The following is a 26819-nucleotide window of genomic DNA, read 5'->3' on the forward strand; positions in this document are numbered from 1 at the left end:
TGCCTACACCACCATCTTGACAGGAAGCCAACATTAGGAAATTCAAAAACTAGTTTTTTAGTATAAAAAATTCTACATATTAATAAATAAAAACATTACAAGTATTTAGTATTACATTATCATTCCTAAACATGAATTACTCTCTAAAAATTTGAGAAAATCTTTACAAAAATACAACTTACACTTAAAATGGGTGCAGTTTCATTTTATAAAAGTTATATCTTAATAAAGTTGCTTTTAAAAAAAATGACTCAATTACTTTACCTGATAAAACAACCCAAACAAAATATATGATTTAGCTCAGGGTATTACAAAGTATATCACTAAGTAATATACTATTTTGGGCCTTTGTATTTCATAAAACAATAACAGTATATTTTTTGAATAAGCAAAACTCCCATGTCCTCATTAATGGTACCACCATCCTAACCCAGCAGGTTTGAGCATAGTTTCACAAATATACAACTGTCAGCTTTTTAAATAAATAACTTACAATCTGAGAGACGACTTGAAATTAAGCTACTATAGATTTTACTTTCCTAATTTTTTAATTTAAATATGGAAAGATGGACGTATGCAACTTAAGAAAAGTATGACATTATCCTTTTTTTATACGCTGAAAAAATTAACATGAAAGAGAAAAATGATGATGCAAAATAGAAAACTGAATGTGAGAAGCACAGAGAGTTGTAAGGCTAAGTCTCGTACCTGACAAAGCCTGACTAAGTGAGGATGGCCCAACATTTTCAGTGTTGTACTTCTCACGAGATTTGCTCAAGGTTCACTGCATCCAGCTGAGCTGTAGCTACAATTTTCACCACCAACTGGATCCCATAAACAAATCCAGTCAGTATATAATGGTTAACATTTTCCAGTTCCAATCTTTTTAATAAGTGACATCTGAATCTTTCCCTCAAGGTTCCTAGGACAACCATGATAGCTAGTTTAAATTCAACACTCATTCATTCTACAGATATTTCTGGAACGTTTGTTTAAGACACTGCAGTAGATTTTGAAAAGCAAATGATATGTTCCAAAGATTACAGACCTACCCTTCTGATAAGAAGCTAAATATAAAGTATTAAAATCCTTCTATACAAAAAGACCCAATTGGGTTAAATGTTTTCAAAATCAAAGTGCAAAAGCTAAAATGTTAGTAATTACACTAAATTTTGGCTTTCTTAAAGAACTATGATTTTTAAAAATATGGCCTGTTCCTGTGATAACTAGATGGGAACTCACACCATTCCAAAATTAGTAATTTGAAGGAACTGCATTTCAAGGTGAATAAGTAATCAGAAATCAACAATCATATACTTTTTTTCATGCAACCAAAAACCCCTAATTTGAAGAAAATAGTAGATGTTTGTTTGGAAAATATGCCATTCTGATTTAAATAAATTTTTCAGATGATTAGCCAGCACCCAAATTTAATTATAGTAAGTTCTGAAGAAACTCGAAAATGTATTTCATATTCTATGTACATATTCTGGACACAATTCAGTTCTATGTTGTTTCAGGGTAATTTTTTTTAATTAATTTTTTTATTGATTATGCTGTTACAGTTGTTCTATTCCCCCTCTATTCCCCTCCACCCTACCCCCCATCCCCACCATCACCCCCCCTTTAGTTTATGACCATGTGTCTCAAGTCCTTTAGATTCCACATTTCCCATGCTATTCTTGCCCCCCCATCTATTTTCTATCTACTGTCTATGCTACTTATTTTCTGTACCTTCTCCCCCCTTCTCCTCCTCCCCACTCCCCTGTTGCTAACCCTCCTTGAGATCTTCATTTCTATGTTTCCACTCCTGATCTAGCTGTCCTTTTAGTTTGCTTTCGTTTTAGGTGTGGTTGTTAATAACTGTGAGTTTGTTGTCCTTTCCCTGTTCATGTTTCTTTAACTTCTTTTTCTTAGATAAGTCCCTTTAACATTTCATATAATAAGGGCTTGGTGATGATGAACTCCTTGAATTTGATCTTATCTGAGAAGCACCTTATCTGTCCTTCCATTTTAAATGAAAGTTTTGCTGGATAGAGCAATCTTGGTTGTAGGTCTTTAGATTTCATGACTTGGAATACCTCTTTCCAGCCCCTTCTTGCCTGTAAGGTCTCTTTTGAGAAATCCGCTGACAGTCTGATGGGGACTCCTTTGTAGGTGACTGTCCCCTTATCTCTTGCTGCTTCTAGGATTCTCTCCTTCATTTTAATCTTGGCTAATGTAATTACGATGTGCCTTGGTGTGTTCCTTCTTGGGTCCAACTTCTTTGGGACTCTCTGAGCTTCCTGGATTTCCTGGAAGTCTATTTCCTTTGCCAGATTGGGGAAATTCTCCTTTATTATTTGTTCAAATAAGTTTTCCACTGGTGGCTGTGCCTTTCCCCCCTTCTGGTACCCCTATAATTCGGATGTTGGAGCGTTTAAAGATGTCCTGGAGGTTCCTAAGACTCTCCTCATTTCTTTGAATTCTTGCTTCTTGACTCTTTTCTGTTTGGCCATTATTTGCTTTCTTCTGGTCCACTCCATTGATTTGAGTCCCAGTTTTCTTTTCATTGCTATTGGTGTCCTGTGCAATTCCATTCATTTCAATTAGTTTCGCCTTCATATATTTGTCTAATTTGTCTGTATAATCAACCAGTTCTGTGAGGATCCTGATCACCAATTTTTTAAACTGTGCGTCTGTGAGTTTTGCTATTTCTTCATCGCTTAGATTTATTTCTGGGGCTCTGAGATCCTCCTGCGCCATTCTTGGTCTGTTTGGGCCCTTTAAGTGTGAGAAGCGGCGGCTGGGATTCCCAGGTCGCTGGGTTGTGACGCTGTATGTGGGGGCGTGGCCAGAGCGGGGAAATGGCGACCCCCTCTGCCGCTTCTCACAGCTGGGTGTGGAGGAGCAGTGCCTTAGGTGGTTCACCTGGGCCGGGCCACTCAGAGTCGCTGGGTTATGACGCTGTATGTGGAGGTGGGGTCAGAGCAGGGAAATGGCGGCGCCCTCCACTGCCGCTTGGCTGCCGTGGGGACCTGCCGGCCCGGTCCAACCGCCCACTCCCTCGCCTGTCCACCCTCGCACAAATGCGCGACCTCAGTCAACACGCAGCCCCGGGCCTGGCTGTCTCCCCCGCGGTCGCTCGCCTGGTCGCTCGCTGGGTCGCTCACTAGGTCTGACCCTGCGCCTGGATTCCGAGGGCCCGAGTGTGTCTGGCCGAGTCCTCCTGTGCAACCCTGCTCCGCCAGCCGCTGGTTTCGCCCCTTACCGGTCAGGCTGAAGAATTTGTTGTTAACGGACTTCCGAAAAGTTCAATTTTCCATGTTCTGGCTGTGTTTTCTGTTGCTAATATTTAGTTTTCTCTAATCTTGGTTGTGGGAGAAGGCACGGCCCATCCACCTATGCCTCCATCTTGGCGGAAGTCCCCAGGGTAATTTTTAATATTAATTATTCTACGTGTTATAATAGTTCAAGACTCTTATGAGGTATCCAACCAAACAGGACTCAGCTTGTCAATTCCCTCGGACTCGTGTTTGTACAGTTAGTTTTTTCTTCCTTCCTTACCGCTACTCCATCCTTTGCTGTTATCTCTACTGTAAGGTTTATTTCTTTACCCCTATTACAAATTCGCTGTCACAGCTTGTTTCTTCATTTGAATTAACTGTAACTCACAGAAGAACTCAAGTTACCAAAGAAGATCAGGTTACCAAACACAATATGTAAAATTAATTTTTTGCCTGAAAAGAAAAGTGATGATACCTTCTTAGCTAGGCAGTAAAGTGCACAGGTTTTATGACAGCTATTTTGATTATGTTTGCTAGTGTTTTGCTTCTAAAATAAAAATATTCTGGAAAGTAAGAAGTGTTAAACTTTGCCAGAAAAGAGAATACAACACAGTATTATCTTTTTCTTTAACTAAAAGTTGACAGATAAAAAAATAAGTGTATACTTGAATCTCCTCAATATTCCTTAAGAAGGTAATGTAAACATATTTTGAAGAAAACACGTTGCCCTACAATTTCTGGACTGCGTACCACTAACCCCTGCCGAACAAAACACTTTAAAAACAAAATGGGTCGACCCACCTACTATATTTTGTCACATACGCTGCACTCCCGTGTGTAATGCGCAACTACGTTTTTGTGCACATTATACATGGGATTGTTATGCCCATTATTATACCCACATATAATGCAGATCTTTATTCCCTCAAAAATTTGGGCAAAAAAAGTACACATTATACCAGGCAAAATGTGGTACAAACAGAAAAAAATTGGAGTTGAAAGAATTGTGGTTTTTAAAATTGCAACATGACTAAGAAAATTTTTATTATATGAGGGGGGTCCCAAAAAACCCAGAATTACCTTCTAGACCCAAAAATCCAGAACCCCTGTAATACAGGCTTCCCCCACTAAGTGAATGTTCTAGGAACCCATCTGTATCAGCGTACCAACTGGTGCTATTGTGAGAGGCTGTGTTCAGCTGCAGTTTATTTTTTTTTGAAGATTCTTTCAATGCATCTGCCTATTTCATGGAACACACCTGCCCACACCACACTGGGTGTTCAGCAGTTTCTCACCAAAAATGGCATGACCCCTGTGCCCCACCCTCACCCCAGACAAAAAAAATCCTCAAAAGGAAACATTTTGCCATGTGGAAGAGATGAAACAAAAAACCGCAGAAGCATTAAAAGACATCAAAATCGATGACTTCAAAAACTGTGTATTGTATCAAATAGAGAGTACTTTGAAGGTGACTGAAGTTTAAACATGTAAGAATACAGAGTTTTTTATAAATAAGTTCAGGGTTTTTTGTATCCTCCCTTGTATATTGAGTATCAATATTTAATGATAAAGAAAAATCTGGATACTAAATACCAATTAAAGCAAGGTATTACCAAGAGGTATCACCTCTTTTATATGCTTTTACAATCATGGCCTCAAATAATTTAAAAAGTGAAAAATATATAAATTATCTAATTCCCTCCTCAATTTTATCTTGGTTCACAGATGTATGTACCACAAGTCTGTGTATTCATACCTTTACTCCTTGTTTATGGCTGCTATAACATTGGGAAAAGGTAAAAGACTAAAGAAAACATGGAGCATGTGTTAGCATGCTTCTTGCTTATAATAGTAGAAGTAATGAGAAGACCCCAAAAGTAAATTATTCAAACATGACAGTTTACTTCTTGCTCTGCAGAAAAACTGAATGGGTGAAAAGTTAGAAGGTGACCCCTCTTATATGAAGGCATACAAGCTATGAGGGGACCTACTGCCTTTAACGGGCAGCTTCCCTGGTCCCCCGGAATGTGTCTCCATTCTAGACAGACAGAAGGTAAAATCTCAGAGGATCCCTCATATGAGATTTTTATGGCACAATTATTTCTGTTTACTCTATTAGTTAGAACTCAGTCATGTGACCATACCTAATGCCAGAGGGGCCAAGAAAGAGTCCAATTGTAGGTCCATGAAGAAAAGAAAACAGTGGATTTTGGGTGATCAGCTCTCTGCCATACTCTTCCAGGTAATTTCTTAACAATGGGATTCTTTACCAAGTACTTCTCAGAAATATAATGATGATGATGACCTTCACAACTGCACAGCACTATTTAACAAAGTACTTTAACATATTTTAATAAGAAGTTTTGTCATTTACTTCTCAACTTTGTATAGTAAATGGAATAAGCAGTAGACCCATGAGTTGATGAAACTGAGTTTCAGAGATGCTATATAATTAACGAAAGGTTCTAAAGCCCAAGTGAATTAATTGGGAAATAACTGCAGGTCTTCTAACTAAAGTTCAATTTTTTCATTATTTCAAACAGTCTATTATTCACACATTTACTGAGCACCTGTTGCGTGCCTGGAATTATGCCCAGGATACAAAAATGAGATCTGATTCCTACCCTCAAAGAACTTTATAGTTTTGTGAGAACAAACAGAGCACATTATAGAAAGCAGTTTTTATCAACCAAAGATCTGCATCTGTGGATTTCCCCAATGGTGTACCAAAGTCCCAACTTAGAAAAGAACTGTATTACAATAGTCCATTTTGAAGTTAACTATGAACTTAAATTTCTGGGAACTTACCCTCTGCATCTCCTCTCTACTTAGTTCTGAACACAGTACCTAAGACGAAACCTGTATGGCAGTAACAGTCAAGCAAGGGAGTCTATAAACTGAAGGATCCCTTCGTTGTTGTTTATCTAAATTATTCAACTCTCTAATTCCCAGTTATGAATGCATTTAAAATAACCTTCAGTGAGTTTATTGGAAATAGAAAAATTAATATTCCTTGGTGAGAGTTCAAAAGGAAAGTTTCTTATACAACTTTGGAGGGCATATTGAATAGGCTAGAAAAATTACTATCAAACTAAGTCCTATGCAAAGTAGCAATACTGAATATTCTAACCACAGAAATAGGAAAATGTGAATTAAAAACAACACAGTATCTAATATGTCAATTATATCTCAGAAGATGCCATTTTCATTTACTATATTTATGAAGATTAAAAAATAAACATCCTGTGAGCTAAGGTGCACTGAGATGACCACTTTTATATGCTGCTCCTAGGAACATAAACATGTTATAACTCTTCTAGGAGGTAATTTGACATCACTAAGAACCTTAAAAATCATTCATCCCATTTATCCCAAAAATTCTACTTCTGAGAAATTATTTCAAAGAAATAATCTGAAATGACAAATATTTATGTGTAAATACATACAATAAAGTATTATTCAAAACATTAAAAATAGAAACAATGTTAGGGAAATGAGTACATGAATTATGGTCATTTTACATTATGACTATTGTACTGTAGCAATACAGCTACTAAAATGGTTCCTTTTAATAATATAGAGAAGTTCTTAGACTAAAATACTAAATTAAAAATTGATACCAGTGCAGTCCCAACACAAGGAAAAATACTAGAAATAACTAGATAGAAATATAATGAAATGTTATCAGTAGGTGCAAAAACATCATAAACTTTTTTGCATTATTAATTTTCTGTTCAATTTTACTTCAATGAGCATGAATACTTTTCTAAGAAGAAAGAAGAAAAATAAAAATGGAATTATATTTATCAATATGCTAACTTCTTCATCTGTGAAATATTAGTCATTTTCATTTTATTTTCTAAATTCTCTATAAAAATGGGTGTAAGATTTAAATATTAGTTAAGCCTATATACATAAAAATGTTTTCAATAATGTTAAGTAAAAAAATGATACATATAAAAGTAACAGCTATGTAAAATACAAATTTGCACATAAGATCAGGAATTAAATGTAAGAGCAGAAATCAAATAGTGGTAGCTAATGGATAAAAGGAATATTTTCATTTTTCAATATATGAATTTAATGGTAATGTTACCTTTTGATAATTTTAGAAAAAAATTACTTCGCTTCTCAGAAAAATAATAATCTCATACACTTAAAGAAACTACACATACAAAAGTGACTTTGAGGAACTTTATGAGGAAGTCACATAATAAGAGCTATTCTTCTAGTAACCAATCAGAAGGGATTACCGCGTGTTTGCTGTCTCAGGTAATACCTGCTTCAGTGTTACTACTAACACACTACTTCTACACTAACCCTCTTATTTTTATTTCAACACTCAAAGACCATAAACAGGACCAGATACACACATTGGCAAATAAGTTATTTGGTAGCAAGTCCTTCTGTTACACATAGTACAGCTGCTTTTGAAATCTAGCCTACTTCACGGCACAAGATTAATACCAAGACTACTAAGAAGAATCTTAAAATTTTAAAGCAAAATATAAAATCCAATTGTATTACAAATAAGTTCTCTTTTTCAATAAATAATGCAATTAGGGTATAATATACTCTATTTCTTGTTTCTATCCTTTTCACTTTTTCACACATTTTACTTTTCAGTGAAAAAAATCAGTGTTCAGAATATCCTTGGTATCACTATTGCATTCCATGTTTTCTTAAAGATAAGCAAATAACCAGCACCTAGGTGCCATTTTAATGAGGTAATTTTCAGAACCTCTGTGAAATATCTTTAGGATTCCCATGGACCACATGTTTACGTGTTCTTTAGCTAAGTAATAGAGAGGAACCATATTGAGGAAAACTCAATTATCTGTCATAGAAAAGGTCTGAAAATAACTAACGATAGTTATCACTGGGTAGTCATACTATATGTAATTTATTTCATTTATATTACTTTCAAATTTCTCAATAAACATGATAAATTTGATTAAAAATATATGATGTCCTCCACCACTGCAGGCAACTATAATTGAACAATAAAATAATTTTTTAAAAAGTAAAAATAAAAATAAGACATATGACTTTTTAATATAAAAATAACCTTCTCACGTGGTAACTTCCCTTTTAGGAATTTAACTCAATTCTTCCTTCCTAAAAAAATTAAAAATGCAAAGAGTAACATATGCAATAATTATTCACTGCAGCACTGGCCCGTGTGGCTCAGTTGGATGGAGCAGCACCCTGTAAACCACAAAGGCCACAGATTTGATTCCCAGTCAGGGCACATACCTAGGTTTCAGGTTTGAACCCTGGTAGGAGTGGGAGGCAACCAATCAATGTTTGTCTCACATCAATGTTTATGTTTCTCTGTCTCTATCTCTGTCTCTGTCTCTCTCTCTCTCTGTCTCTTTCTAGAATCAATACATACAGTCTTGGGTGAGGATTAAAAAAGTTATTCACTGCAAATTATTCACTCTAAGTCAACATTATCAACTATATAATGTTCAATAATAAGGAAATTATTAGGTAAAATAAGGTTCATCTGTAAGGTAGAACACTGCAACTATTAAGAATGTTTTATAAAGTTACATATAATAAGCAAAATGCTCAGGCTATATGTGAAAAAAGAGATGGAATTTACATAAGTGGACCTACCATGTGATCACATCTATGGAAAAATGCATTAAAAAAGATGACTACATTCAGAAAGATGGTGGCCAAGTAGCTGGAAACTGAGTCCACTTGCTCTTGCTGCCAACTTGGATACTTGGCTCACCTTCCAAAAAATAAACGGAGCACTCAACAGAATTTTAGCTGACAAGAAGTTTGAAAACTAAGGATGCTTCACAATGGGCAGTAAGGAGATTTTATAGGTTAAAAAGGAAATACTCCAGGCATGGTGTCTGCAGCTGCAGAGAGCCTGCTCAGAAATCACAGCTTTGCAGCTCCCTCCCCTCTCAAAGGACCTCCAGACTCCATCTGAGCAGGTGTGACTTAGATACACAAAGTTGGGGGATCCAGGCTACACACATGCACAGCAAGCAGTACACCCATAGATGCAGCAGCAAATGACAACCAGGAGGGTTCCAGAGAGACAGGGATTCTATCTTCACCTAGGTCGGGCAAAGGAGGCAGACCATGCCAGCGGTGACTGTGAGAAACTCTGGGCTTTTCAGAGAGGTGATGTGTATGGAAAGCCGGACAGTGACTCAGTGCCACAGTGGGAGTGTCTGGAGACACTTTTTAAAAGGGGAGCTGAGGCTTGCTGGGCAGGGAGCATCGGCCTTGCCAGCAAAAGTAAAGGACTTAGGATGTGGCTTGCTCCCACTGAGTGCAGCTGGGCAGAGAGATCAGAAAGGCGAATAGCAAGGGGGTTTCTAGCCGCCCCCCCCCCCACCCAGCGCAACTGGCAGGGCGGAGGCTGTGCAGAATGGAGTTCAGGACACTGTCAGTTTAATAACTGGTTAGTTTAACTAAGATGGAAAATACAAAACAGCCAAAATGGAAAGACAAAGAAGCAAACCCCCAATGAATGAAAAAGTGCTTTTTCCAGAGGAACTAGATGAAATAGAGGCAAGCACTTTAACAGATAAGAGAATTTAGAGTAATAATTAAGGATACTCGACAGCATGAAAAGAGACATAGAAACCATTAAAAAGGACCAGTGAGAAATAAAAAAGGCAATACCTGAAACAAATAATTCACTGGAGGGAATAAACAGTAGTTTAGATGAAGGTGAGGATAGGATGAGTATTTTGGAAAACAAGGTAGATAAAACCACCCAGGCAGAGCAGCAAAAGGAAAAAATAATTTAAAAAAATGAGGAGAGCCTAAGAAACGTTTTGAACAACTTGAAGCAGAACAATATCCACATCATAGGAATACCAGAAGGAGAAGAGAGTAAGCAAGGGTTGGGGAACCTATTTGAAGAAATAGGTTTTACTGAAGGAAAAAGCCACACAAGTCTTAGAGTTTAGAGAGTTCCAAACAAGTTGAACCCAAAGAGAATTACGATGAGACATCTCATAATTAAAATGACAAAGTTTAAAGACAAAGAGAGAATCCTAAAAGCCACAAGAGAAAAGCAGGGAGCTCTGGACAAGGGAGCACCAATTAGATTGGCATCTGACTACTCAACAAAAATTTCAGGGAGTGGTGTGAAATCCTCAAGGTGATGAAAAGAAAGGACCTACAACCAAAGCTACATTACACAGCAAGGCTATCATTTAAAACTGAAAAAGAAATAAGGAGCTTCCTGACAAGAAAACCTAAAGGAGTTTGCTAACACCAAACCAGTACAATAAATGTTAAAGGGCTTATTTTAAGAAGTGAAAAAAAAGCAGAGGAAAAACAGTCTAACATTAAAATGGCAGTACATACATATCTACCAATAATCACCTTAAATGTAAATGGCTTAACTGCACCGAACAAAGACAGAGGGTAGCTGAATACATAAGGATACAAGACCCACATATATGCTGCCACCAAGGGAGCCATGTCAGATTGAAAGATACACACAGACTAAAAGCAGAGCAATGGGAAAAGATATTTCACCCAATTGGAAAAGAGAAAAAAGCTGGGGTAGCACTACTTTTATCCAACAAAGTAGACTTGACAACCAAGGCTACAGTAAGAGACAAACAAGGGCACTATCAGGGTATCCAACCCACAGCCCACGGGCTGCATACAGCCCAGGATGGCTAGGAGTGTGGTCCAACACAAGATCATAAATTTACTTAAAACTTTTTTTTATTCATCAGTTTTCATTAGTGTTTGTATATTTAACATGTGATCCAATACAACTCTTCTTCCAGTGTGGCCAAAAAGTTCCAGAGATGCCAAAAAGTTCAACACCACTGCACTACATAATGACAAAGGGAAAAATCCAAGAGGATATATAACCCTAGTAAACCTTATGCAACCAACGTAGGGGGACCTAAATATGTAAAGCAAATGTTGATGGACATAAAGGGAGAAACTGACAGAAATACAATTATAGTTGGGGATTTTAACACCCATTGACTTCACTGGATAGATCTTCCAGGCAGAAAATCAACAAGGAGGCAGCAGCCTTAAATGACACACTAGCTCAAATGGATTTAATTGATATTTTCAGAGCACTAAACCCAAAAGCACCAGACTTTTCAAGTGCACATGGAACATTTTCTAGGGTAGACCATATGTTAGGAGACAAAGCAAGTCTCCATAAATTTAAGAAGACTGAAATCATATCACGCATCTTCTGTGACCACAATGCTATAAAAATACAAAGCAATCATAAGAACACTGAAAAACACACAAAGACATGGAAGCTAAACAATATGTCATTAAACAGTGAATGTGTCAACAATGAGATCAAGGAAGAAATCAAAAGATATCTTGAAAGAAATGAAAATGAGGACACAATTGCAAAATCTGTGGGTCACTGGGACAGCAATCCTGAGAGGGAAATTTATAGCAGTACAGGCCTATCCAAACAAACAAACAAACAAACAAATAAAAAAGTTCAAATAAACTAACTCTACATTTAAAGGAACCTGAAAAGTAACAACAGATAAAGCCACAAGTGAGTAGGATGAAGGAAATAATAAAGATCAGGGCAGAAATAAACAAAATAGAATATAAAAAAATGATACAAAACATCAGTGAATCCAAGAGCTAGTTCTTTGAAAAGGTAAACAAGATTTACAAACCTTTAACCAAACTAATCAAGAAAAAAACAGAGGACCCAAATGAATAAAACCAGAAACAAAGAGAAATAACAGCAGATACCAAAAAAAATACAAAGAAAATATAATGAACAATTATATGCCAACAAACTGGATGACCTGGATGAAATGGATAAATCCCTTGAAACATACAACCCTCCAGAAATAAATCAGGAAGAAACAGAGAATCTGAAAAGACAGATTACACCTTATGAAACTGAAACACTAATCAAAAACTCTGAACAAAAAAAGCCCTGGACCAGATGGCTTCACAAAGGAACTTTACCAAACATTCTGAGAAGTAACACCTCTCCTTCTCAAACTATTTCATAAAATCAAGAGGAGGTAAGACCCCCAAACTCATTTTATGAAGCCAGCATTATCCTAAATCCAAAACCAGACAAAGACACTACAAAGAAAGAAAAGTATAGGCCAATATCCCTGATGAACGTAGATGCTTAAATCCTCAAGAAAGTGTTACCAACCCAAATACAGCAACACATCAACAAGATCATACACCATAACCAAATGGAATTTATTCTAGGAATGCAAGGTTGGTACAACATTTGCAAATCAATGTGATCCACCATAAACAAAATGAAGCATAAAAACCACATGATAGCAGCAATAGATGCAGAAAAAGCTTTTAATAAAATCCAGCACCAATTTAAGATAAAAACTCTATGCAAAGTGGGAATAGAGGAAACATACCTAAACATAATAAAGGCCATGTATGACAAACCCACTGTCTACATCATACTTACGGGCAAAAACTACAAGCACTCTACAGGGAATGGCTCTGTCTGGCAATGGCAAATGTAGCCCAGACCTATTGGAAAAATGACAGGCACAAATCAGCACACAGGAAGCCAAACCCATGGGTCAGCTTTGCGGTGAGAAACCAGGCCTACGCTATACCTAGGCTGCTTTGAGGCTTGCTCTTGCTAAAACTCCCTCATCCTGAGTTGAAGCAGAAAATGCTTACTGAATATCTTTAAAGTAACATCCTGAAGTCTGTGCTAATTCTCCCAAGGATGGAGTATAACCAGACCAATCACTCTTATCGTTCCCTTGCACTTGCAACAATCTTTTCTTGTTAATCTGTAAGAAGTAATCAGTAACATACTTTCCTTTGTAATCTGTAAAAAGTAATCACCTAAAGCAAACCTGAGCATAATGAATGAAAGCCTTCTTTGATGTATGCTATTAGAAAGCAATAAAAGCCTGTCCAGGCAAGGGCTGAGGTACACTCTCTCTCTGAGAGTGGCCATGCCATCCTTTTTTCTCCACAGGACTTCTGTAGTCTGTGTCAATTTGTTCGTTGCATCCACAACATACAGACTCCACTGGACAGAGTCCACATCAGCACTCCCCTTAAGACTGGAAACAAGAAAGGGATGTCCACTTTCATGTCTCTTATTCAATATAGTACTGGAAGTCCTAACCACAGCAATCAGACAACAAGAAATAAAAGGCATCTAAATTGGAAAGGAGGAAGTAAAACTGTCTTTATTTGCAGATGACATAATACTGTACATAGAGAACGCCAAAGATTCCACCAAGATACTACTAGAACTCATAAATGAATTCAGCAAAGTAGAATAAAAAATTAATATCCAGAAATCAGATGTATTTTTATATTTCAATCACAAAATAACAGAAAGGAAAATTAAGAAAACAATCCCATTCACAATTGCTTCAAAATGAACAAAATACCTAGGAATGAACCTAATCATGGATGTAAAGAGACACATACTTGGCAAATTCTAAGACAATGAAAGAAACTGAAGAAGACACAATAAGTGGAAGCACATACCGTGTTTACGGACAGGAACAATTAACATCTAAGATGTCCACACTACCCAAAACAATGTATAAATTCAACTCAATTCCTATCAAGATTCTAATGATGCAGTTCGCAGAACTAGAACAAATATTTAAAAAACTTATATGGGACCGCGAAAGGTCCCAAATAGCAACAGATATCCTGAGAAAGAAGAACAAACTTGGAAAAATCATGCTACCTAACACTGAACTATATTATAAGGCCATAGTAATCAAAATTGCCTAGTACTGGCATAAGAACAGACACATAGACCAATGAAGCAGAATAGAAAGCCAAGAAATAAACCCACACCTTTATAGTAAATTAATATTCAACAGAAGAAGCAAGCACATACAATGGGCTAAAGATAGCTTATTCAATAGACGGTGTGGGGAAAATTGGACAGATAACATGTAGAAAAATGAAACTAGACCACCTTCTTTCACCATACACAAGAATAAATTCAAAATAGATCAAAGATTTAAATATTAGATCAGAAACCATAAAAATCCTAGAAAACAACACAGGCAGCCAAATACTGGACATTGCTCATGGCGATGTCTTATCAAATATATCTCCCCAGGCACAGGAAACAGAAGAAAAAACAAACAAGCAGGATTACATCAAACTAAAAAGTTTTTGTACAGGAAAGGTAATCATCAACAAAATAAAAAGACAACCCACAGAATGGGAGAGCAGACTCACTGATACATCCAATCAAGGTTAGACATCCAAAATTTATAAAGTACTTACAAAACTCAACAACAAAAAACAAACAACCCAATTAAAAAATAGGCAAAGGACCTGAACAGACACTTCTCCAAAGAGGACATACAAATTGCAAATAGACATATGAAAAGGAGCTCAAAGTCACTAATCACCAGAGAAATGCAAATCAAAACCACAATGAGATACCATGTCACATCTATGAGAAAGGCTATCATCAATAACTCAACAAGGGCTGGTGAGGATGTGGAGAAATGGGAAATCCTTTTGCACTGTTGGTTAGTGCAGCCAGTGTGGAAAGCAGTATGGAGACACCTCAAAAAATTAAAAATCAATCTGCTTTGACCCAGTGATGCCACTTGGAATATATCTGAAGGCACCCAAAACATTAATTTGAAAGAACACAAACACCCCTATGTTCATTGCAGCTTTATTTACAATAGCCAAGATACAGAAGAAGCCCAAGGGTCCATCCATAGATGAGTGGATAAAACAACTATGGGATATTTATACATTGGAATTCTACTCGGCCGTAAAGAAGAAAATTTTACCCTTTGCAACAGTATGAATGGATCTGGGGAACATCATGCTAAGTGAAATAAGCCACAGAAAGACAAATACCATACAATTTCACTCATGGGTGGAACGTAATGAACAAACTGAACTAACACACAAAACAGAGACAGACTCATAAATGGAGACCAGATGGCAGTTTGTAGGGGGTGTGGGAGAAGTTAGGGGGCAGAGGGATTGAGCAAAAAGGGAAAAAGGACTCATGGACATGGACAACAGTGTGGTGATTGCTGGGGAGAGGCATGTATAAAGGGACTAAATGATAATGGGAAAAAATACAATAAAGATTAAATTAAAAATAAACAAAAAATGAAAAAAAGGGAGAAAAGAGAGTAAAACAGGTATAGAAAATAATGGCAATGAGTAAGTACCTAATGATTAAATGCCTCAATCAAAAGTCATAGGGTAGCTGAATGGATAAGAAAACATGACCTGCATATATGCTGTCTACGAGAGACCAACATCAGAACAAAAGATCTACAAAGGTTGAAAGTGAAGGGATGGAAAAAAATAATCCAAGCAAACAGACGTGAAAAGAAAGCTGGGGTAGCAATGTTTATATCATACAAAACAGACTTCAAAACAAAAGCCATAAAAAGGGACAAGGAAGGTCACTACATAATACTTTTTTTAAAATATATTTTATTGATTATGCCATTACAGTTGTCCTATTTCCCTCCCTTCATTCCCCTCCACCCTGCACACCCCCACCACCACCATTCCCCCTCTTTAGTTTATGTCTACGTGTCACAAGTTCTTTAGATTCTATATTTCCCATACTATTCTCACCCTGCCCACTGTCTATTTTCTACCTACTGTCTATGCTACTTATTCTCTGTACCTTTTCCCCTTTATCCTCCTCCCACTCCCCTGTTGCTAACCCTCCATGTGATCTTCATTTCTATGGTTCTGCTCCTGATCTAGCTGTCCTCTTAGTTTGCTTTTGTTTTAGGTGTGGTTGTTAATAACTGTGAGTTTGCTGTCCTTTCACTGTTCATCTTTTTTATCTTCTTTTTCTTAGATAAGTCCCTTTAACATTTCATATAATAAGGGCTTGGTGATGATGAACTCCTTCAACTTGACCTTCTCTGAGAAGCACTTTATCTGCCCTTCCATTCTAAATGAAAGCTTTGCTGGAGAGAGCAATCTTGGATGTAAGTCCTTGCCTTTCATGACTTGGAATACCTCTTTCCAGCCCCTTCTTGCCTGTAAGGTCTCTTTTGAGAAATCAGCTGACAGTCTGATGGTAACTCCTTTGTAGGTGACCTTCATTTCTTGTGACTTCCAGGATTCTCTCCTTCATTTTAATCTTGGCTAATGTAATTATGATATGCCTTGGTATGTTCCTTCTGGGTCCAACTTCTTTGGGACTCTCTGAGTTTCCTGGATTTCCTGGAAGTCTATTGCCTTTGCCAGATTGGAGAAATTCTCCTTTATTATTTGTTCAAATAAGTTTTCCACTTGTCGCTTTTCCTCTTTCCCTTCTGGTACCCCTGTAATTCAGATGTTGGAATGTGGTTCCTAAGCCTCTCCTCATTTTTTTGAATTCTTGTTTCTTCATTCTTTTCTTTTTGGTCATTTTTTTCTTCCTTCTCGTCCACTCCCTTGATTTGAGTCCCAGTTTCCTTTCTATCACTATTGGTTTCCTGTGCATTTCCCTTCATTTCCATTAGTTTAGCCTTCATATGTTCCTCTAATCTGTGACTAAAATCAACCAGTTCTGTGAGCATCCTGATCACCAGTGTTTTGAACTGTGCATCTGATAGGCTGGCTATCTCTTGGTCACTTAGAATTATTGGCTCTGGGGCTTTGAGCTGTTCTTGTGCCATAATGTTTTGGTCTGTTTGGGCCTGTTACATATGAGGGGCAGAGCCCTAGGTGTTAACCAGGGGGGGCAACCCAGTTGCTGGGTTGCGAGACTGTATAGGGGGGTCGGGCCAGAGAGGGGCAATGGCATTTGTTCCACTCTCTCTTGGATTTCGGTCCCCTCTGCTGTTTCCTGCAAGCAAACCTGGCCCCCCTGGTGCTGGCTCCCAGGTGTGTGGGCCTGTGCACCCTCGAGGACCCTGTAGGTCTCTCCAACAAACTCTGTGAGCCTGGGAGCCTCTCCCAGCACCTGGACCCTGAAAGTTTTTCCAATTGGAATTGGAAATTCCTAATTCCTAATTCCTAATTCCAATTAGGAATTAAAGCCTAAAACTTTTAGGCTTTAATTCCCATCCCTGGGGCCGTAGTCTGTGGGGTCTGTCTCACTGCTAGCTCCTTCACCTGGTTTATCTGAGCATGCAATGTGTGACTGCAGTCGGCCAGCCGCCTTGTGCCCCCTCTGGGTCCGCACATTGCCATCCCGCACCTGGGATCTGCCAACCACCGCCTGCATTCCTGGGTCTGTCTGGCCAATTTTTTTCTGCACAACCCATTCTGCCAGCCGCTGGCTTGGCCGCTCTTACTGGTCTGGCTGAACAGTTTGTTGTTGTTGGACTTCCGTACAGTTCAGTTTTCCGTGTTTCGGTTGCATTTTTGTTACTAAAACTTTGTTGTCTTTAAACTTGGTTGTGCAAAGAGGCACAGTGTTTCCACCTACACCTCCATCTTGCCCGGAAGCCTCACTACATAATACTTAAGGAAAGAGTCCAACAGGAGGATATAACCCTTGTAAACATATATGTACCCAACATAGGAGCACCTAAATATATTTTTTAAATCTTGGAGGACTTCAAGAAAGATAAAGACAACAACACAGTCATCATAGGAGAATTTAACACCCTACTGTCAACACTGGGACCAAGGGTCCCATTGATTCAATGTCCTTGTTGATTCTTTGGTACATCTATCCATTGAACAACAGTTCATCAAATTGACTTCACTGATATACACAAAACCTTCCAGCCCAAAGAAGCAAAATATACACTCTTTTCAAATGCACATGGGGCATTTCAAAGATAGACCACATGGTAGGACACAAAACAAGCCTCAACAAATTCAAGAAAATTGAAATCATATCAAGTAGGTGCTCGATCACAATGGATTGAAACTAGAAAGAAATCCGAAGGAAAAAACTCAAAAACATTCAAATACATGGAGAGTAACTAACATGTTATTAAATAAGGAATGGGTCAACAATGAGATCAAGAAAGAAACAAAAAAGTATCTGGAAACAAATGAAAATCAACCCCCAACAACCCAAAACCTATGGGACACAGCAAAGGCAGTACTGAGAGGGCAGTTCACATCAATACAGGCCTACCCAAAGACAGAAATATCTCACATAAACAACCTAACTCTGCATCTACAAGAACTAGAGGAACAACAACCAACAAAGCCCAGAGCAAGTAGAAGGAAGGAAACAATCAAGATCAGGGTAGAATTCAATGACACAGACTAAAAGAACAATCCAGAGGATCAATAAGTCCAAGAGCTGGTTCTTAGAAAAGATAAACAAAACTGGCAAACCTTTAACCAGACTCATCAAGAAAAAAAGAGGACCCAAATAAATAAAATCAGAAGTGAAAGAAGTAACAACTGATACCAATGAAATATAAAGGATGGTAAGAAATTACTATGAACAACTATATGCCAAGAAATTGTACAACCTGAGTGAAGTGGACAAATTTCTAGAAACACACAATCTTCCCAAACTGAATCAAGAAGAAGCAGAATGCCTGAAAAGGCCATAACAAGTTAAATTGAGGCAGTAATGAAAAAACTCCCAGCACACAAAAGCCCTGGACCAGATGGCTTCACAGGTGAATCTTACCAAACATTCAAGGAAGAACTAACTCTGATTTCTCTCCCTCTCTTTTTCCCCTCCTTCCCCTCTTTCTGAAAGTCAATAAATGTCCTTGGGTGAAAATTTTAAAAACAAATTAAATATAGTAAAATAATACTGGACAAATATAGCTAGCAAACTAGCAACCACTACTGCCTGAAATAGTTTGACAGCCTAAATACTACTATTCTTTTCCCATTATGCTAATTTTATAAAATAAGCTACTCTAATTCACAAACCACAAACCAATACTACAAAGCTTTTATGAAGTATTATATTAAGAAGCTGGATTTCATGATCACCTGCCTTCCCTTTTGTGCGCAAAATTTACACAAAGGTCTAACATGAGAAAACAAAGTGTCAGTATGAACCCCACTTAAACAGTGCTTAGATACTGTATTGACTAAATTCACCTAATAAATAATAGCTAACTTAATTAAATCTTGCTACTAATATTGATAAGAGCTGATGAGAAAAAAATGTTATGAATTGATGGGCTTGGAATTCAATCACATAACAATATACACTTCAACAGTTCTGTAGGAGCTCTCCGTAAAATGCAATTTGTTTGATTTTGGGGTATTGTTCTGCAAGGCAACAGGTGGTCTGTCAGATCCCTGGTCAGAGCAGTGCCTGAGTTTCCACAGGCAGTAGATCAATGTTTCTCTCTCACATCCATGTTTCTCTCCCTCTCTTTCTAAAATCTTTAAAAATGCTAGGATTAGATTAAGTAATTTCATTATAATCACATTATTTATCATTACAAACAATCTAAATTGCTAACACAGAAATTTATTGAGAGGAAAACCTGTGACTTTGGTCCTGATGCTAAAAAACTATGTCTATGTGAGTACTTCAGGATCAGTAGAAAGGATGACTCAATGACATGGCCCCTTTCTTTTTGGAACTGGATTCCTTGATGAAAGCAAGCAAAAACGAAGTTAAGCAAAACTTCTAAAAAAAAAAAAAGAGCTACGAAAATCACTCAGGTTGTCAAATGCCCTTCATCTTACACTACCATTCTGAAAATAAAAGGTCCTAAGTTATTCCACATTCAGGGACATCCACACTAGTATGGGGGAAAATGAAAAGGATGAAAACTGGAAACAAGCAAACTGAAAAAGGATGCAATTCCAGAACTACAATAAGGCAGGCAGAGCACAGTATGTCAAAAACACTTGATTTTATTCTAAAGAATGGTTTTGTTTCTACGTCCTTCGAAAGTGTTTAATCTGCACGTCTAAAAGTAGAGACCCTGAGGAGAGCAGCTTGAGGCAGTGGGAGAAAAGGGGGGGGGGGGAACGAATAGGAAAGAACACACTTGTGAGAAAATATGTGCAGTGCATTACAATGTGCAATGGAGTAGGGGACACTGAATTCACCGTCTGGAAGCAGTTGCGGGTTTTATGAGTACAGTAAAGTGTAATCTGCCGCAGGTTAAGGAACGCGTTATTCGCAGCCAGAAGACACACCTGGTTAGGGGACAACCAAGGATAATAAAGACCACCCTATAAACCGTGCAAATGCAGAGACGGCCAATTTAACCAGTTCCATTGTCTGGAGTGTTAGATGAAAATACCTTACGCACCAGATCAAACTAGCCTGACAACAAATCAGAGACACCGTAGGGCAAAAGGAAGGTGAGAAGATGGGCAGTGGCTGTCTCGCCATTATCCGCAACGGGGATCCCGCGGAGCCGTGGGGGCGCCGAGGTCACAAGGAACACGCGACGCCGGGTCTCCGGAGTCCGAGCGCGGGCTGTCCACATCAAAGGGCTGGCGAGGTCTCTCACCGGGCAGCCCAGGAGCACCGAGACTTCCCCTCCCACCCTACTCCTAGTCGGAAGGTCGCGAAACTTGGGCTCCCCGGGGGAGGCCAGAGACCAGGTATCATTAAGGGTAGAAGGCTCTGGACGAAATTCCGCGTGGCCACCGTAGGGAACGCAAAGTCCCGGCTGGTCGGGCTTCCCGTCGCACGACTCTGGGGTCCAACTGACCAGCGCCGATCCCATCGGCGCTCACCGATCCCCTGCACCGCCTGAGTGCCTCAGGTCCCAGGCCCTCTCGACTCAGCTAGTCACCCGGCCTCTCGGGTCTCCCCAAGCTCCCGCTGTAGGCGCCCCATTCGGTAAACACTTCCTCTCCCGAACCCTTGCCTACAACACTCCAGACGAGCCCTGGGCCACACCTCCGCCTTGGTGATGCGGCACCGCCCCAGCTTCACCGCTTCGAAGTTGCCCTTGCCCAGTGTGCCCTCCAGTCGTAGAAGCTCACCGGAACCCGCCAGCTCTGCAAGTGCCTCGGGCCATCCGCCATGACCCTGCTGGAACCCGCTGCTAAACTCGGCGGACAGGAGGTCCGGCGACTGCCGCTGGCTAGCTCTAGCTCTTCTGCTCCGTCTGTCCAACCCAGCAGGGCCCAACCTAGTGCGCGCAGCAGCTGACGTACTCTGACGTCACTGGGCCGCTGAGTGGGTTGGGGGCGGGACCGGGGCCCGGATTGGTCACCAGGGCGACGAGAGCAGCGCGGAGATCAGCTGCGGGAGACGGGCTGGAAGCCGAGACTGGAGGGAGCTGAACGCCTCATTCCTTCCGGGCTCTGGCTCTCTTAGCTCTGCCTACCGACTAGCCGCTGCCAGCGGCGCGGGTACCCCAAGGCCAGACCAGTTCCTTATCTTCCCAGCCTAATGCAAAGAGCAAGCCATTTCGGGCCGAGCTGAGGGCGTTGCATTGACCCGGACTCGGCCGGCGGTCCCGATCCTTAACGCCGGCGTTTCCCGCCAACCCCCGGACCTTCCAGCCAGAACTGCTCACCTGTGACCACAGGGTGTCCTAAATTTTGGCAAGGTCAGAGAGCTGTGGCTGAGCAATCCATGCCTTACAAGCTCCTTTCTTTATATCCTTTTTCCATTTTGTTTCTGTATAAATCCCTCCACAGTTCGATGTCTGAGTAATCATTCTGACAGCAGCACGGTCACTTATAGATTAACAGAAGGTTAGCATTGAGGAGACCTTAGAGATCGCTTAACGCAGAGGTGTGTAACCTCAGCTGGGCCTGGAAGCCTCAACCACCCTAAAACGTATGCAGACTTTTACTTACTTGAGCTTGTCTCTGGGGATTTGGGACAAGATTCCCAAACGTATCGGTGATCCCGAAAAGGTTAAGAAATACGTACTTATCTATTCCATTATCTTTTCCCATGAGGAACCAAAACCAAACCCCAGGGAATGAAGGGAATTGCTGAAGTCACTCAGGTAATGCTAGAGTTAGGACTGCACATCACAACAGTCTCCGGAGAAAATGGTTACAGTGTTATTCTAATATTTTGAATATATTAACTTGCCTCCAGATCTTGGTTTCTAAATGCCATTCTCCACCAAACAGAATCAAATTCCTAGGAGAAATGGCTGATTCCAGGGAAGAGAGCGGGAAAATATTAAATGCCCTTGAATATCTTATGCAATAAAGCAAGATTTTTAAAGGATGGGGATATGTCGAAAGGAAATAAGACGGGAATATAAAGTACAGCATAGGAAACATGGCCAATAATATTGTAATTGTGTATGGTGCCAGTTGGGTACTGGAAATACTATGTAAAGTATATAATTGTCTAATTACTATGTTGTCCACCTAAAACTAATACAAAATAATATCAAATGTAAGTTAATTAAAAAAATTTACAAACACAAACATATAACCCTAGGGGTAAAATACTAAAACTAATAATAAACTAATTATTTCTGGGAATAAAAGTAAATAGGAATGAGCTTGCATTTAATTCCACTTACTAAATGTTGGACAATTTGAGCATCATGAATGTATAATGATAGGAATGAAGTATAACAGTTCTTTAAAAATCTGTGCATAGTTATTCTTAAAATTTTAAATATAAAGGGAGAATGACAGTTTTTTACTGGAATGTGAACTAACACACATAGAAGCAATTAAATTAGGAAAGTCACCATTTTGCAAACATTATAGTAATAATTGACTCAGAATTATCAATAGATGTTAAAATCATTGGGTGAACATTTGCTGGGGAACTGGATATTTATGCAATCGCGAAGTATTCTCAGATTTTTTTATTCATTTCAAAAGGATAAACATAGTACCCTTATGATGGAGAAGTCTAACAGACATCACCTCAACAAAATGGTCAAAGTTAATGTCACCAGTTATGGCATAAAATGACATAATGCACTTTCTGATGTGAAATACTGAGGACACAGTATCTCTTCTGTAATATCCCCATTAAAAACGCATACTGTGAATTTAATCACGAAGGAATGATCAGAAAAATGCAAACTGAGAAACATTCTACCCAACCACTGGCCTGTCTTCTTAAAACAATGTCAGTGTCATGAAAGACAAAGAGAGGCTGAGGAACAGTTCTAGATTTAAGGGATTAAGGAGACATATCACTAATGGCAATATATGAACCTGGATTGGGAAAAACATGTTATAAATGAATATTTTCAGGAGAATTGTTGATATTTACATCCTGCTTTTATACTAAATAATAGTATTATTTAAATGTTCAGCTTCTTGAATTTCATATTTGTGCTGTGGTTATTAAGAGATACACAAGTATTTAGGGATAAAATGTTTCAATATATGAAACTTACTCTCAAATGGTTTAGTAAAGACAGATGAGGCAAATGTGACAAAATGTTAAATTGATAAATCTAGGTAAAAGGTATATGATAGTTCATTGTATTAGTCTTGCAACTTTTCAATAGTTTTAACTTTTTAAATGAGATAATATATGTATGCAGTATGCATTTTTATTTTTATTATTTTGTTTTGTTTTATTTTTTGTGTAATATCTACTGGCTCTTGAGCCCTCCATGCCCTTCACTCCCCCAGACAATACCGTATTCTACTGTGAGTTATATTATTTGCAAAAGTGAGAAGGGAAGTGGGGGGAGGCTTTAAGACTGATGATATTTCTAGATTAATGACAGTATATTAGGGCATATGCTTCCTGGTCTACTCATCTAAGTAGACCAGGAAGAACTCACCTATATACCCCAGTTTTCAAAAAAAGTGTTCACATATATATTTTGCCTGTTAGATTAATGTGTTTCAGTTGCTCTGGGGGTTCCTTTGAACGCTGAGGAAAGCTGCTTACTTAAGAACCAGAAAATGCACATAGAGTCCCACTAGACTTACCAAACCCCTTCTTTGAAGTATGTCTTTTGGACAGAAGTTAAGACTCATATCTATCTATTGTTATCAGATAACCAGGCCAACTACCTACTTGCACAATCTGGGAGTGAGATTTGATTTGGGGCCAGAATGAAGAGATCACAGGGAAGACCAAAATGTTTTGGCAAACTAGAGTTCATCATGAGGGTGCTGAGTGTCTAGAGGTTAAGAAAGAAAGGCCAGAGACTGGGGAGAGGTAGTAGGGACTGGGCCATAAATGAACCTCGCCTACCTGGAAATGCAGCGAGTGGGCATGACGCTGAGCATTGCAGTAGGTTGGAAATGTGGACTGTTAAGAGTATTGCAACCTTGGAATCCACGAATCAATCCAAAAGATCTACTTCTCCCTTTTTAATTTCAACCCTGGTATGTCTCTTATGTGCTTTTGCTTTAATTAAATATTAGCTGAATACATTTTAACAGTTTTAGTATTATCCAACTCCTGCTTCGCTCTTTCTCCCTGTTTTTCCTCTTCCTCCCCAGACATAAACACATACACCACCACCACCACCACTATCCTCACTACCCTACCTCTGGAAAAAGAATAAAAAAATCAGAGGAGAATGAGAAAAAAAGAGAGTCATACAGTCTCGTCTTTTTTCTCTCTGGTTTTATTTAGTATCACTGATGTAGAGTGCTGCAGTCACCAGATTTCCTATTGCCTGACTTTTAAAATGCAACAGTCCCAGCCAAGGCTATGAGTATAACACTGTTTGCCACTGAGTTGATTAAAAAAATATTAAGATAACACTTCAAAAGGCAAAAGGGTATACACGTAGAAATAATTAAGAAGATTATAAGAGACTGAAATAAGAATTAATTTTATAGCATAGTTAGAATAAAATGAACTTAGAACAAAAACATGGAATGAGAAGAAGTAATGAAAGACCCATTTGAAACATGAGGAAAGCAAACATCATGGCTCATGTGCTCTACATACTTTGCTGAAGCAGAACACCCATGAACTTAAAAAACAAGGTATGCACCATATGTTTCCTTGATCATGAACAATTTGTACACTTTTACATTTTTATCATTTCAGGACTAAAGGAAAGTAAATACACAAGGAGGCTTAGACCTGGATTTAGATTTACTTCAGACTAAATACTGGTGACTCTTTATTAGGTGACTTTGCTTAGAAAAAAAGATTACAAAGCTAGAATGAATACTTGGCCTTTTTATATTACAAAGGGCTGAAAGTGCATGAGAAAATCCAAATCACTGACTCATGTCAGTTACAAGTGCTTCTTCATATTACTAAATGCATATACTAATCTATCAAGTTAATGATCACATGAGTGCCACTGTGTTTAAGATACTATTATGGGAATAAACTAGAGCATTGAGGTGATTTAAAGGAAACTTTCTTTAGTTCTTATAAAGAATGGTAACCACACTCTGGTTTTAATTTTTTTATGTTTAGTTTTAGCTGTGATGGATCTTCTTTAAATGAAGAAAGTGTGATCCTCTCTAAAATTTAAAAATAATTTTAAAATATTTTAATCTTCTCCCAGATGACAGAATTTCTTAGGATCTTAAATTTTAAAAGGAGCTTAGTATGATATGAGTTCATCTTCCCATCTGGTACAGTAATCTGTAGACATTTGACAGATGGCATCAAACCTTGTTTTACTGCTCCATGCTTCATTACACGTCTCACAGGTAGTATATGTGAGGCAGTTCATATCAATAGAAACTGATTCTTCATACTCATTTCACAAGTGCTTCCTTTTTGACTCCTGACCATAGTTTTAGTTATTTTCCCTGGTGCAAGACATTACAAATAATAGACATACACCTACTGTCATATTCTTTCTTCAGATTTCCAGGTACAATATTCCCAAATTCACTCTCAAACTGACTACGTTTCTAGTTCTCTGCCCTTTCCTTTTGTGAATCTCTGGTCTTTGGTTTGTCAGTAAAATATTTGGTCCCCGAACTGAATGCAGTAGCCCAGACCTAGTATAAGCAGTGCCAATTACTGCTTATGTTGACCAGTCCCTCCTTTGATTCAGGCTAACTGAAACCCCTGAGGCTTTCAAAATAACAATCATTGTTATAATTTTCTTAGGCAATTGACTTTTAAAAAATATAAATGGAAATTCTGATAGTTAAAATGTCATTTTGTTGGTTTTGCTCATTGTTCCAGATAATAGAATCATTTTGATTTTTCACTCTGCCATCTATCATATGAACTAATCTTTAGTTCTGTGAGCCATCCACAGATTCCACCAGCACACCTTCTGCATCTTTACTGCAGTCGTTATTTCTTGTATCTCCTCTCCTAGTACAAGTGTGTGCCTCATATTAGCTTCATGATTAGATTTGTAAACCGGTAAATAATGCAAAGCCTGGGACAGATTTTAAAGCTTGCCATTAGACATCTTCCAGGTTGAGTTCCAATAATATATTGGTCAACATTCATTTAATTTGATTTGGTTTTTCATATAAGTGTGAATTCCAGGAAGATTCTAGTCTATGCTGCAGAGATAAGATTTTAAAATGGTTCTCAATATTCTAATACTGATGTTTTGGTATAAGCTACTTAACTCTTGGTCAGTTTCCCTTTAGTTCATTACTGGAGTATTCCTTAATTTCCCCAACCCCACTAGGTCATGAACTTCTTTGGATCAGATCTTAGTCATTTTTGAAATTCCTAATTTTTTTTTTACCAGAATTCAAAATGCAGTTTTGTTTGATATTTTTTGTATTTATGTGCTAACTGCCTTGCTAGCCACCAGGGATGCAAACGTGAGTAGGACACAGACCCTGTCCTTG

General features: G+C 38.4%; 1 protein-coding gene across 1 annotated transcript in view; it reads right to left on the minus strand.

Annotated features, from left to right (window-relative positions):
- DCUN1D5 (defective in cullin neddylation 1 domain containing 5) overlaps positions 1-21245 on the minus strand; it is a 76760-nt gene extending 55515 nt beyond the window's left edge. The window contains exon 1 of the mRNA XM_037142202.2: positions 21108-21245. The gene's annotated coding sequence lies outside the window, so the exon portion shown is untranslated. The remainder of the gene's footprint in view (positions 1-21107) is intronic.
- Positions 21246-26819: the final 5574 nt, after the last annotated feature.

This window comes from Artibeus jamaicensis, unplaced genomic scaffold (assembly GCF_021234435.1).
Source record: "Artibeus jamaicensis isolate MK-2021 breed Jamaican fruit bat unplaced genomic scaffold, CSHL_Jam_final contig_585, whole genome shotgun sequence".
NCBI classification, from domain to species: Eukaryota; Metazoa; Chordata; class Mammalia; order Chiroptera; family Phyllostomidae; genus Artibeus; species Artibeus jamaicensis.